This window comes from Chiloscyllium plagiosum, unplaced genomic scaffold, assembly GCF_037043375.1.
Source record: "Chiloscyllium plagiosum isolate Xiang-an unplaced genomic scaffold, Cpla_swu_hap1 HiC_scaffold_23, whole genome shotgun sequence".
Classification (NCBI taxonomy): domain Eukaryota; kingdom Metazoa; phylum Chordata; class Chondrichthyes; order Orectolobiformes; family Hemiscylliidae; genus Chiloscyllium; species Chiloscyllium plagiosum.
In genome coordinates, this window is record NW_028270161.1 from 13,901,298 (window position 1) to 13,915,297 (window position 14,000).

Below are 14,000 nucleotides of genomic sequence, written 5' to 3' on the forward strand. Positions count from 1 at the left end.
CATGCAGTCAGTTTTGAAGTCACATCTACCCAGTCTGTTTAAATTTTGTTTTAAACAGCCCAGATTATTTCCTATTTGATGCAAAATGAACACTCATCAGAATTGTGATAATGGAAGAAGAATGGAAAATTAGTCTTTAAAATTGTGAAACTTGCTGAATAAAATAATGCAAAAAAATGAATCACTTAAATATATTCATCTTCCGTCTCAGCCAGTTGACCAGTGATATGCAGTTTGTTAGTTTAGGGTTTTTGCTTTGATCGATGGTTTGTCTCTCTGGGCTCTATTTTTCTAGTAACGGATTTGTGCTTCTTGCTGTGGATTCTAGGTAGAGTTAAATTTGATGTGATTTGGTTTGTGAACTACAATCTCATCCTAATGTCACAGGAGCCAGCACATACACAATTTCTAAAGTTTTTTAAAAAGCTTTTGTAATTTAGAAGGGGAAGCTCTGGGGAAAAAAAAACCTACCTTTTGAGAAAATCAATTTTGTGAAGTCCTCTACTGTCCCTGTAGCAAAGTGACTGGCAAATCTTTTAGGGGGAAAAAGACACATGAAAATGTAAGACTGTCCACATTCTGTAAGGCTTGACTTTCTGTGCTGTTTGTTAATGGCTGATAAATAACCTTGCATTCTAATGGGCCATATCCATGATGCCAACATCGAACTGATGCTGACTGAGCTGTTCTAAATCTCCAGCTGTTTTGATTTCTGCATACGCCATATTTCTTTTCCGAGATGTCTGCTCAGTATCATCTCCGTGCACTGGATGGTGAACCCAGTGCAATAACATTGCAGCAAAAAGCAATCCTGACCAATTGTCTGTATCACCACTTTGACTGTTGCTTAACAGAAGGACATTACAGCAATACACGGTCACAGGACTGCCACTGGGCAGTTGGTTGATGAATGACAAACCTAATAAGTTCAGCACCTTGTTTGTCACTGTGAGTCTGACCTTGAGCTGATTTCAGCTCGTGTGCATTTGATCCTGAGAAATCCCCTAAGACAGATGTCAGGAGTAACTTTATTAGTGTGTTGTCGTTCTTACAAGTCTATCAAAGCAACTCTTGTTTTTTTTTTAAGAAGAAAAGTTTTTTTTGTTCAGTTTTGCTTTACCTCATCTTTTTTTTCACAGGAAAGTGGAGCACTTTTGCTGTGCAGTTTGTGCTTTTTTTAGAAGCTGCAATTAACTAATAGAAGAAAGGAACAAAGCCCTTCAGGGCCAAAGGATACTCATGCTTCACAGCTAATGATTTGTTTTTAAATGTGTAGTCACTGTTGTAATCTTTGGGCAATATGTATAGAATATTCCCCAGATGTAGCAGATTTGGGATAACCCAACAAAATCCTTCAGCCGGGCATCACTGGGAGAAACAGCTGATTCCCGATCCGCTGTGCTGAAAATGGCCAGAATGTTGCAATTGGAATATTCCTGTCAATGGGACTGGGAAAGCAGGAGGGTGGAAGAGAGGCAGGTCATCAAGTACAGTACTAGGTTTGTATCTGGCTATGTGCAGAGCCCTCACTGATTCAGCACTGTGGGATCAGCACAGGAAAGAGAGCCCATTCACGGCGGCATACCTGAGAGAATACCATCCAGCTTTTGGGGCACTTCCAGTTTTTGGAAAGCTGGAATCAAGATAGGGTGATAGAAAAGCTAAGATACTGCGGATGCTGCAAATCTAGCAGGAAAGCACAAAATGCTGGGGATTCTTCACAATTCATGCACCATTTGAGTTTTTGTCTCTCTGGATTTAACCATTCAAATTCACTTTTTTTTAAATCACATTGAGATGAAGGGTCATCGATGTGAAGCATTTTGTTGTGCAAGGTAATTGCTCTGAGTGTTCATGTTGAAGTTGCATTAAGCTTCTCCCAGTTGGGTTAGAATTGACATCGCTGGTTCCTTACATCTAAGTCTGTCTTGTTAATGTTAGTTGTACTTGCTGTCATGCAAAAAAATGCTGCAACTTACAGAAGATAATTGCCTCCTTGTTAAGACTCTCACCAGTAGTTTATCTGCTATCATTGATTATAGAAGACAGACATGATGGCTCGGTGGTTAGCACTGCTGTCTCGCAGCCAGCGACCTGGACTTTGTCATTTATGTAAATGATTTAGATGAGAATATAGAAGGTATGTTTAGCAAGTTTGTAGATGACAGCAAAACCAGTGCTACAGTGGACAGTGAAGAGGATTATCTTGGAGTACAAAGAGATCTTGATCAGTGAGCTGTGGAATGCCAGATGGAGTTTAATTTGCATAAATGCGAGGTATTGCATTTTGGTCAAACAAACAAGGGCAAGACTTATCCAATCAAAAATAAGACTTTGGGTTGTGTTGTAGAACAGAGGAACGTAGGGAATTCAGGTTTCTTTGAAAGTTGTGTCACATGTAGACAGGGTGGTTAAGAAGGCATTTAGCACGCTTGCCTTCATTGCTCAGACCCAAGTATGGAAGTTAGGGCGTCATGTTGAGGTTGTACAGGACATTGGTGAGGCCTCTTCTGCAATACTGTGTGTAGTTCTGGTCACCCTGTTATACGAAGGATATTATTAAGCTGGAGAGAGTTCAGAAGAGATTTATCAGGATGTTGCTAGGAACGGAGGGTCTGTGTTGTGGGAGAGACTGGACAAGCTGAGACTTTTTTCAGTGGAGTTCAGGTTAAGGGGTGACCTTCTCGAGGTTTGTAAAATCATGAGGTGCATAGATAAGGTGTGGACAGGAAGTGTCTTTCCCTGGAGGATTTGAAGACTGGGGTATATTTTTTAAGGTGAAAGGAGAAAGATTTTTAAAAAAAGACATGAGGGGCAACTTTTTTTATGCAGCTGTTCGTGTGTGGAATGAGCTATCGAGGAACTGGTAGATACAGGTACAGCTACAACATTGAAAAGAAATTTGGAGAAGTACATGAATGAGCGGGATATGGGCCAAACACAGGCAGATGGGGCCAGTTAGTTTGGGATTATGGTCGGAATGGACTGGTTAGACCAAAAGGTCTGTTTCCGTGTTGTATACTCACTGACTCAGACTGTATGTCTGTGTGGAGTTTGCACATTCTCCCCTCATCTGTGAATTTCCTCTAGGTGCTCCGGTTTCTCCCCACAGTCCAAAGATGTGCACGTTAGGTGGATTGGCCGTGCTAAATTGACCCAAGGGTAGGGGTAGTTGCTGGGTCTTGGTGGGATGCTCTTCAGAGGGTCAGTGTAGACTCGATGAGTCGAATGGTCCCTTTTCGTGCTATAGGGATTCTGTGATTATAATTAGACAGGCCCTTAAACTCAGCTTGGAAAGGAGGATCGATGGCAATACTAGAGCTCAACCAGCCAAGGCCCAACAGCTCAAAACTCCATTTCTCTCCACAAAAATGATGAGTTTTTCAAGGATTTTCTGCTTTTATGCCACCAGACTTTCCCCTGCTCTGAGGTTGTTAACATTTGAGTTGAATAACTAGGATCTGCTTTGGTAATGCAGCACTCCCTTCGCACTGTTTCACAGCTTGGATTATGATTTTGGGTCCTGTGGTTGGAACATGAATGCAGAATCTTCTGACTTGAATAGGACAGTGCTGTCCACTGAACTGATGTCTCTTGATCATTGATTATGTCTCTTGTTTCTCTTTTCTCCAACTGGAGATTTTTTACATCCAGAGAGTGGTGAGCCAGTGGAATTCTCTGCGCCAGAAAGCATTTGAGGCCAAAACATTGAATGTTAAAGGTATAACTTGCTTTCAAGAAATGGCATTTTGACAAGTGGAGAATAGTTCTGTTTATCCCGTTGCTTTTTTGTTTATTGTGTGGTCTTGCACCTATTTTAACAACAGAGCTGACAGACATAACCAAAATGTCGAGTTCATCTAGTGTCGATCACATGAAAAAAAACCTGTCTTAGGCATTTCCAGCTGGTGACAGAGGGGAATAAACATCCACCCACAGAGGGATCATTTAGGATAAGTCATCAAGAATATCTATTTGAAAAATAGATATGGGGGTTTCCAAAGAACACTCATCATGTTTCCACTGAGATTCTTTGTATCTGAATTTGCTCAAATAGCGAGTAATACAGGGAAAGCGGGCAGGAGGAAGGGAGCTTCAAAAGGGACATCTTCTCATCATTTCCTCTTTTCCCACTTCAGTGGAAATGCACCAAAGTGTTTTTCGAACCTGCCTCTCTCTGAACCTGGAATTCTGCAAGGAATAGTTCAGTCTTCACTTAACAGTGTTGACTGAGCTGAGTGTTAGAGTTGGAGGAATAGTGTTCACTTTCCTCTCTAGTCCATGATGCTGCCCGTTAATTGGATACATTGCTGGAATCCCCATGTTTCAAGCCTTGAGTTTCCCTCTGCATTTAACTGTCATGTGACCCTGTGGGAGGTACCTTTTGCAAGACAGCTGATCTGTTCTGGATGGTGTTGAACGTCTTGTGTGTTGTTGGAACTGCACTCATCCAGGCAAATGGAGAGTATTCTCTCACATCTAGAAGGATGGACACAATGGCCAGTGATATTCTCAAGTTCTAGAGTTAAGTTCAGCTTGTAATCAGATGTTATTGGTATTCCTGTTGTAATTTCTGCTCTTGCAGTAGACATATGTGTATCAGTATGAAATGACCCCATCATGTAATTGTGATTGTCAAGCAGAGAGGCTACGGCAAAACCAATTTCCTTGCTGTGTATCTATCTCCAATCAGACAAGACAGTTCTCGACTTTTGATGGTCATATTTGGCAAATTGCTTCTGAGGAGTTGCAAACGCAAACCATATTCCATTATGCAAACCATCACACGGAGTCCTCGCCTCTGCCACTTTCTCGTCAATTCCTTGAACCTGTCCCATTCTGTTGTTGACTTCCTCCCATACCATCCCTCATCGCTGTCTCTCCCTGCATCCTGCTCTGGATGCTTCCAGTCACAACTTTTAACCAACACCGTGAGTGAATCTGCCCAATAATATACCTGAAACCTCTCCCCAGATGCTAACACTAATGTATTCAGGTGCTGAGGTGGAATTCTAGCAAAAATACTTCAATGTAGTTGTGCAGTATGAGGCTGGTCATAGAGTCCTAGACTCTTAGAGATCTATAGCACAGAAACAGACCCTTCAGTCCATGCTGACCAGATATCCCAACCCAATCTAGTCCCATTTGCCAGCACTCTGCCCATATCCCTCCAAACCCTTCCTGTTCATATACCCATCCAAATGCCTTTTAAATGATGCAATTGTACCAGCCTCCACCACTCCCTGTGGCAGCACTCTCTGCATGACAAAGTTGCCCCTTACGTTTCTTTTATATGGTTTTGAAGTAACTTGTGCAAGTGCTGAGAGGAGGGAATGGCCTAGTGGTATTACCGCTGGACTCTTAATCAAGAGACGCTGGTAACGTTCTGGGGACTCTGGTTTGAATCCCATCACGGCTGATGGTGGAATTTAATAATAATTATGCAGCTAATGATGACCATGAATCTGTTTTTTTTTGTTGGAAAAACCCATCTGGTTTACTTATGCCCTTTAGGGAAGGAAACTGCCATCCTTACCAGGTCTAGCCTACATGTGACTCCAGACCCATAGCAATGTGATTGACTGTTAACTGTCCTCTGGGCAATTAGGGATGGGCAATAAATGCTGGCCTATCTAGCGATGCCCACATCCTGTGAATGAACTTTTAAAAGAAAAAGAAACAAGTGATATAATTTGAACAAACTATTTGGTTTAACTGAGAATGTAGTTTTGTTAGAATACTGGTTGAAAATATTCGGATATCAAAATGGAATTGGAACTTTGAGAAGCATGTGGATTGTAATGATAAAATCTAATATGGGCCGTGATGTTTGTGAATGGCAACACCAAGTCTGAAGAGTGCAAAGGTGGAGGTGGTTTATCAGTTTAGCTTGTTTTAACTTTGAGAGATCAGAGTATTCATACATCAAATTATAGCATTCAATTGAATTGCCATCACTGAATTCCCCCACTGTCCATATCCTGGGGGTGACCATTGACCAGAGCCTGAACTGGACCAATCGTATAATTACTGTGGCTGCCAGAAAAGATCAGGGGATGTTAATTCTGCTCTACCTCACCTTTTGTCTCCCCATTATCTATCCACGATTTGCAAGGTGCAAATGAGAATTGTCACAGGATACTCTACATGTACCTGGATCACTGCAGCTCCAATCATTTTCAAGAAGCTTTCAGTCTTCCAAGTCAAAGCAGTTGACTTTATTGGCAACTCTGTTCACCCACTCAACTGTTTCTTCCCTTCACCACTGTACCAAGGTGTGTACCATCAACAAAGTGCACTGTAGTAATTCATAAATTCCTCTCAGAGCACCATCCAAATCTGCAATCAGCAGAAACATGGGAGCGCCATCACCTACAAGTTCCCCTCTAAGCCACACACCATCCTGATTTCGGAATATATTATTGTTCTGTCAAAATCAAAATCTTGGGATTGCCTTACTATCAGTATGGGTGTCTTTATACCCCGGGGACTGCAGTGATTCAAGAAGGGAGCACCTTTCTCCAGGGCAGTTAGAGTAGGGAAGTGAACCCTGGCTGAGCCAACGTGGTCTGTATAGAGTCATAATAAATTCTTAATCTCACAAGGAATTAAGGGATACAGGGAGATAAGTGGCGTTGAAATGCCTATCAGCCACGATTGAATAGCAGAGTGGACTCAATGGGCGAAATGGCCTTCCTTCCACTCCTCTTTCTTATGGTCTTATGTGGCACGGAAACCGATCTTTCGGTCCATGACAAATATAATCCCAAAAACTAGTCCCACCTGCCTGCTCCTGGTCCACATCCCTCCGAATCTTTCCTATTCATGCACATATCCAAATGTCTTTTAAACGTTGTAACTGGCCCCACATCCACCACTTCCTCAGGAAGTTCATCCCACACACGCTCCACCCTCTGTGTAAAAAAAAAAAATTACAAATCTCTCTCCTCTCACTTTAAAAATGTGCCCCTTTGTCATCTCCCCCTCAAATGTGATGGGAATCAGTTTATTTATGACGATGGCTAAACTGGCCTTTGTTTTCACTGGTTTGACAATGTACTTCAGCTTGTCATTGGTTATCAGTTTATATTGCACGTGTGCTCTGACACGCACACGTCTCTGTCCCGTGTCAAAGGAATCAACTCCCCAGGGCCTCATTACATCATAAGCAGAAAGTGAAGAGTCTGATTAAAACCAATTTTTGTTTAGAGGGCACGATTTTTAATATTGCAGGATCTCTCTGGTAGTTTCCTGCGGTTATCAGGGTTGCAAATGGTGCCATCATGTTGAACTATGGGTTTTCTGGTTTTGTTTGCTTAGTAGGAAAATACCCAAGTACTGGAATCTGCTTTGAAGTTAACGTCTGTTTTGGGAGGGGCTTAGCACACTTTCATGTCAGCCCATGGTGAGCACTGAAGCACCTTCACTGCTGCTTATTACTGGTGCCCTTACAGTGCAATCATTTACTGGACTGAGAATGTGACCACAGTATACACATCAGCATCCTTGAGGGTGATTTTAAATGTTAAATGTGAAGTCACTATCTGTCCACCCTGATGTCCCCCACTGCCAGGATTGGCACAAGCAACAGCTGTTTAATGCAATGTGTTCGAAAAGGCTGCCAGACATTTTCATGGGTAATATGCCATTTAACAAAACATACACTGAGCTGCCTGAAAACAAACCTGCAGTGATCTTTTGATGGAGTATATTGGTGATGTGGGAGGCGTTTTTCAAACAACCATGAAGCTGTGACATTCGATAGCTGTGTGACCATTTCTCTTAATCGCCAGAATTGTGACCTCTTTAAGGTGGATCCATCACCCATCAGAATTGTAAATGTTTGAGTTCTCATCTGGGAATCCAGCTCCACGTCCTGGAGTGCAATCTTCTCTGGGAAATGCTGGACTAGAGTAAAGTTCCTGGCTGCAGTGGACCAGAGTCACGAGTTTGAGATTGCCAGTTCAGCTTACGAGCTCTAAACTTATCAACCAGGGCGCTGTGTTTACCCATCCAGCCACAGCCTCCATTGAAGGGACACTGCACTAAAATGCAGGAATTCATTACTCTCTCACTCTGCAGTGAAAGGTGAACAGAATTTCTAATCAAACTGCTGGAACTTGAACCATGCTTATTCAGTACAATCATCACCTACATTTCTCATTTCCCTCCACTTCTGAATTCTTTTGTCAATGATGGCTAGAAAACAGTAGGATGTGCTTAGAGAAGCTCAACAGGCAGAGTAAGAATCCTAATGCCGCCTTATTGGGCCGTTATTATCTTTTACAAAGCATTCGACCTGTCTACGTTGGGTGACGCTTTGAGCGAAGTGCGTTTCACTTTGGGAGAATTGGTCAGTGCTGATTGGTATCCGCTTGCAAAGCATGTGATCCCGCCAGCCAGCTACTGTTTGAGCAGAGGTGCTATATCACACCATGCATTAGATGGTGTTAAAGCTGCTGCTGCACATTTCACATGAGATTTCAAGGCTCTACAAGGACAGGAGACCTTAACTGCCTTTTTGCTGTTGTGAAGCCATGCGTTAAATCAGAAGGATTTGAGAGTTTGGCTGTGGGCGTCTTCATTGAGTAACTTGAAACAGTGGGCTCAAGGTGGCTGAATGTTTGCATCACTATACCTTCTACACTCTGATGCTGCTGAAATGGGGACATTCTATCTACAGTGGCATGAATGGAGTATGAATTGAGGCCACCTCCAGCCACAAAAGCAAAGCAACACTGGGTGGTGACAACCCATTATATGTAGTCAATTGGACAATAAAACTGTCTAGCTATAAAAGAATTATGCACAGATGTAGTTCACTGATGCAAGATAACTGGAATGCACGAATCATGACCATATGTGGTTTATTGGGCACATTGAAAAAGCCTCGATTAGAGTGGTGCTGGAAAAGCACAGCAGGTCAGACAGCATCCTCTTGTTCCTTGGATGCTGTCTGACCTGCTGTGCTTTTCCAGCACCACTCTAATCTAGACTCTGATCTCCAGCATCTGCAGTCCTCACTTTTGCCTACGTTGAAAAAGCCAGTGAGCATTATTGTATTTAAGCAAAGAGATACTGAAGAAGTGTCTTCAGCGGCATGGTGGCTCAGTAGATAGCACTGCTGCCTCACAGTGCCGGGGACCCGGGTTCAATTCCACCCTTGGGCGACTGTCTGTGTGGAGTTTGCACATGCTCCGTGTGTCTGCATGGGTTTCCTTCGGGTCTCCGGTTTCCCCCCTCAGTCCAAAGATGTGCAGGTCAGGTGGACTGGCTGTGGGAAATGCAGAGGTAAGGCGGTAGGTCTGGGTAGGGTGCTGTTTGCTCAATGCAATTGGCTGAATGGCCTGCGTCCACGCTGTAGGCATTCTATAAAGTGAGACCCTGAGCAGGTTCTCTGTCACTCACTCTCTGTATCTGCACAACTTGCAAGCTTGGACTCTCTCTATTGTTTTGGCAATCTATGTGCCACATTCAGAAATTGTCAAGAACTCGCTGTAGTAGCTGCAGCACAGATGTTGTCCATTTACATTTTCAAATTGCCTTAATGCCCCAACTGGAAGGACTATTGAGCTCAGCTTGTATCCATCCAGTCACAACCTGCCAAAATCATATCACTTGAATATTCAATAGGCTTTTAAAAATCACTTCATCTTTCCTGTCACTCAAACTTTTATTTTTGTGCGTGTAAGAATCTCAGCATGTGTTTTCACAGGAAAATGGCAGTGTTTTTATTGTAATGTGTACAATGAACAGCTATCCACTTTTTAAAAAGAATAATCAAGGGAACCTGTTTACCTTAGTCAGAGTGGTTCTTCCTGATGACGTTTTAATCTGATGCAGGACTAGTGTGTGGCATGTTAAACAATGAAGAGCTTTGACAATTGGCTTTTCAAAAACAGAGTGTAATGTGCCTGACTTGGACAGGCTCGTCTGTCTGTATGGTGTGTACACCTTGTATCCCGATCGTACTGATCTCCACTTGTTAAACACTAATTGGAAGATTGATCCCTTTTTCATGAAAAGTGTATTGAGCTCAGACAAGGAGTGGGAAAAGAGGGACGTCAGTCTACCCCTGCTTACCCAGATGCAACACAGTCCAGCAGAGCAGCATAACCCAAATCCTCTGCATTTGAGTAGCACCTTTTAAAGTAATGAAACAATCTACAGTGCTTCACAGGAGCATTATCACATAAAATTTGACCCTACCTGACAGATTTGACCCTACCTGGATCCAAGGTGACCGATAGCTTGGTTAAAGTGGTAGATTTTGACAAGGATTTTGGATCAGAGAGGCTTAGGGCTTTGACCACTGACCATAGACTGATTAAAATCTGGTGTTCAGATCTTTCTTTGACTTATCCCAATCCCGCAAGATGTTGGTTCTTCCTGAGGACTGGTGTTTGGCATGTAAAACAATGAAGAGCTTTGACAATTGGCTTTTCAAAAAAAGCAGAGTGTAATGTGCCTGACTTGGACAGTCTCGTCTGTCTGTATGGTGTGTACACCTTGTATCCCGATCGTACTGATCTCCACTTGTTTAGTGCCCAAACTGTACCTTCCAATGTATACGCTAGTGAGAAGAGGCAGAACATTCGGTTACAAAGTAGCTTCTGCAAAACGAGCAGGACTTCAGGTAGAATTTGCCAATTGTGTCCCCCACAAGTAATTTATCCTGACGTAGAGGAGGGGAAGGGCTTGATGAACAGTGTGGTTTTGTTTTGAATACTGTGCTGTTGGACATGCAACATTCTGCCTCCATATCAGGGCAGAGCAAGAGGGCACAATGCAAAGGTTAAATTTGACGCCAGCAACAGTCATGTTTATGAGAGAATGGAAAGCTATCACTTGTCTTGCTTCTGTGCTTAGAGAGAGGTATACAGAGGAACCTCAATTATCTGGCCCTTGATTATCTGAATATTGGATTGTCCGGCAAGATCGCAAGGTCCCAATGCTTGGCTAAGCCGTGTTAGACGGCATCCGATTATCCAGAATTCGATTAACCGAACGGAATATTGCCTGCCAGTGTCCCTTGGATAATAGAGGTTCCTCTAAATAGAAAGTAAAGCGAAGCAAATAATATTTACACATGTCTTGTGCAGATGTTATTCTAATTGCTTTAATTTTTTTGCAGCAAGGCTTCTGGGACACAGGCTTGACTCAGCAAAGGTCACTCTCCTTCATGCGTCTGTCCAATAAAATGATGGTCTGACTCCAACCTGGTAAGGCTTGGTTTTGGTTGGCAGAACCAGTTTTCATGCGATTGATATTGAATAGTGTTCATGATTTGACTGTTTTTATTGATCAAGAGCACGTCACTCGAGCAGAGAATGCTGAGGGGGCATCTAATTGCGATACAAAGTTCTGAGGGGCTTAAACATTCCCCTAGGTGCTTTAAGGTACTGAGAAGGAGGTTGAGAGCGGATTTGAGGAAAGTGACAAGTTGATCCAAAGGATTGTGGATATACAATCATAGAGCTGCACAGCATGGAAAAAGACCTTTCAGTCCATTTCGTTCATGTCCACCAGATATCTGAAGTCAATCTCGTCCAACTTGCCAGCATTTGACCCATATCCCATTAAACCCTTCCTATTCTTGTACCCATCCAGATGCCTTTTAAATGTTGTAATTGTACAAGCCTCCACCACTTCCTCTGGCAGCTTGTTCTATACACACACCACCCTCTGTGTTAAGAAGTTGCCCCTTAAGTCCTTTTAAATCTTAAGTCTTAAACACAACTTAAACCCATGCCCTCTAGTTTCAGATTACCCTACCCTAGGGAAAAAGACCTTAGCTAATTAGCCTATCCATGCCCCTCATAATTTTATAAACCTCTACAAAGTCACCCCTCAGCCCCTGATGCTCCAGGGAAAACAACCCCAGTCTATTCAGCCTCTCCCAATAGCTCAAACCCTCCAACCCTGGCAACGTCAGTGTAAATCTTTTCTGAACCCTTTCAAGTTTCACAATATCTTTCTTACAGCAGGGAGACTAGAATTGAACGCAATATTCCAAAAGCTGCATAAACAATGTCTTGTACAGCTGTAACATGACCTCCCAACTCCTCTACTCAATGCACTGACCAATAAAGGCAAGTGAACCAAATGCCACTTTCACTGTGCTGTATACCCGTGACCCCACTTTCAAGGAACTATGAACCTGCACCCCAAGGTCTCTTAGTTTGGCAACAGTCCCCAGGATCCTACTGTTTAAATGTATAAGTCCTGCCCTGGTTTGCCTTTCCAAAATGCAACACCTCGCATTTATTTGGATATCTAAAATTCACTGCTTGAAATTATGTTAGAAGCAGATACCCTAAAGACACTTAGGAATTATTGAGATGAGCACTGAAAGGCCTCAGTGTATGAGACTATGGGACAAGTACTAGATATTTAGATTGGAATGAGTGAACTTCTGATGACAGTGGAAGACACAAAGGGCCGAAGGGCATTTTTTCCCTGCTGTAAAATTTTCTGTGACTTGCTGACGAAACCTCATCGAAAAATTTTGAACTCCATCTGCATTTTGCAGTTCTCAATCTGGCAAATTCTTTCAGGATCTGTTGTGTTGCTGTGCATCAGGCCAGATTGCTCAGTGAGGTGACACTGTTGTACAGGCTCATGTTCTGCAGTTTGAGGCTAATCCGAGATGCAGTGAATAAACAGCAGACAGAATGAAACCATTGAGAGCAGGTGCTCCGGGTTTATGACTAATCTGAAATTTCATTTGTACCAATTGGGAATGTATTTTGAATTGATTTATTTAGAATGGGCCACAGCTCAGTTAGTAACGCACACTCAGGAATTACCAGATTCTCGGTTCAAGTCCCGTTCGAGGATTTGAGTGTAAAACTGACCGATGACCTTCCGGTGCTGCACCTTTGCGGGTGTATGATCTGATGGCGGATATAAAAGATTTCATGTCACCATTTCAAATATGAGCTGGAGAGTTGTCCCCTGTGCTCTGGTTAATTTTTATCCCTCAATCCAAACCGCAAAAAAAAATGCCATTTAAGCTTGCCATTGTCACATTGCTGTTTGTGGGAGCTTGCTGTGCGTGAGATGGCATTTCCTGCATGACAATGACTACCTTTCAGAATTATTTCTTTGGTCATCAAACAATGAGATACCTCATCATGAAAAGCACAATATTTTTTCTGTCAGTTTTGGGGGGAAAAGAATTTGTACGTGTGAATAAATGCCAGAATTTGCCAAACCGCCTTTCTTTTTGACAAATGTGATTTGAAACATCTTTTTTTTTTCCTCCCACGCAACTGTGAAAGAATCTGTTAAGATGGAGGCATTCAATTGTGGATTTTTAGTACAGACCTAACAGGCTGAAGGGCTTCTTCTATACAGTATGATTCTAGGGAAATGTCAGCCGAAGAAAGGTGATCTGACAAACTTTAAGTGCATGACCTGCATCTCTGGTTGGGAAACCATGGCATCTGGAATGATGGGTAGTTAAGTTCTCAGGAGCAAGGAAGAACTTGCATTTAAATTGCACCTTCCATTTAAATTGCACCTCCAGGTGTTTGCACATTGCAAACAATGATGTAGTTTTGCACTGTGGGTTGACTGTGGTATCAGTTCATGTACCGTCAGGTCCCATCAATCTCAATGGGATGATCGTGTTTTTGAGATGCTGGTAAGGCACAGGGAGACCTCTGCTGCTCCTCATTGTCTAGTGCCACGTGATCTGTTATGTGTACTCCGAGGGCAATCAGGGACTTAAGTTTATACATCTTGTTGAAAATGTGTTGCTGGAAATGCGCAGCAGGTCAGGCAGCATCCAAGGAACAGGGGAATCGATGTTTCGAGCATAAGCCCTTCTTCAGGAATGAGGAAAGTGTGTCCAGCAAGCTAAGATAAAAGGTAGGGAGGAGGGACTTGGGGGAGGGGCTTTGGAAATGCGATAGGTGGAGGGAGGTCAAGGTGAGGATGATAGGCCGGAGTGGGGTGGGGGCAGAGAGGTCAGGAAGATGATTGCAGGTTAGGAA

The 14,000-nt window shown here is 42.9% G+C and overlaps 1 long non-coding RNA gene across 1 annotated transcript in view; it reads left to right on the forward strand.

Annotated features, from left to right (window-relative positions):
- Positions 1-13,723, forward strand: part of LOC148145816 (uncharacterized) — a 132,704-nt gene extending 118,981 nt beyond the window's left edge. Inside the window, exon 3 of the long non-coding RNA XR_015761062.1 lies at positions 11,135-13,723. This is a non-coding gene — a long non-coding RNA (uncharacterized LOC148145816). The remainder of the gene's footprint in view (positions 1-11,134) is intronic.
- The last annotated feature ends 277 nt before the right edge of the window (positions 13,724-14,000 follow it).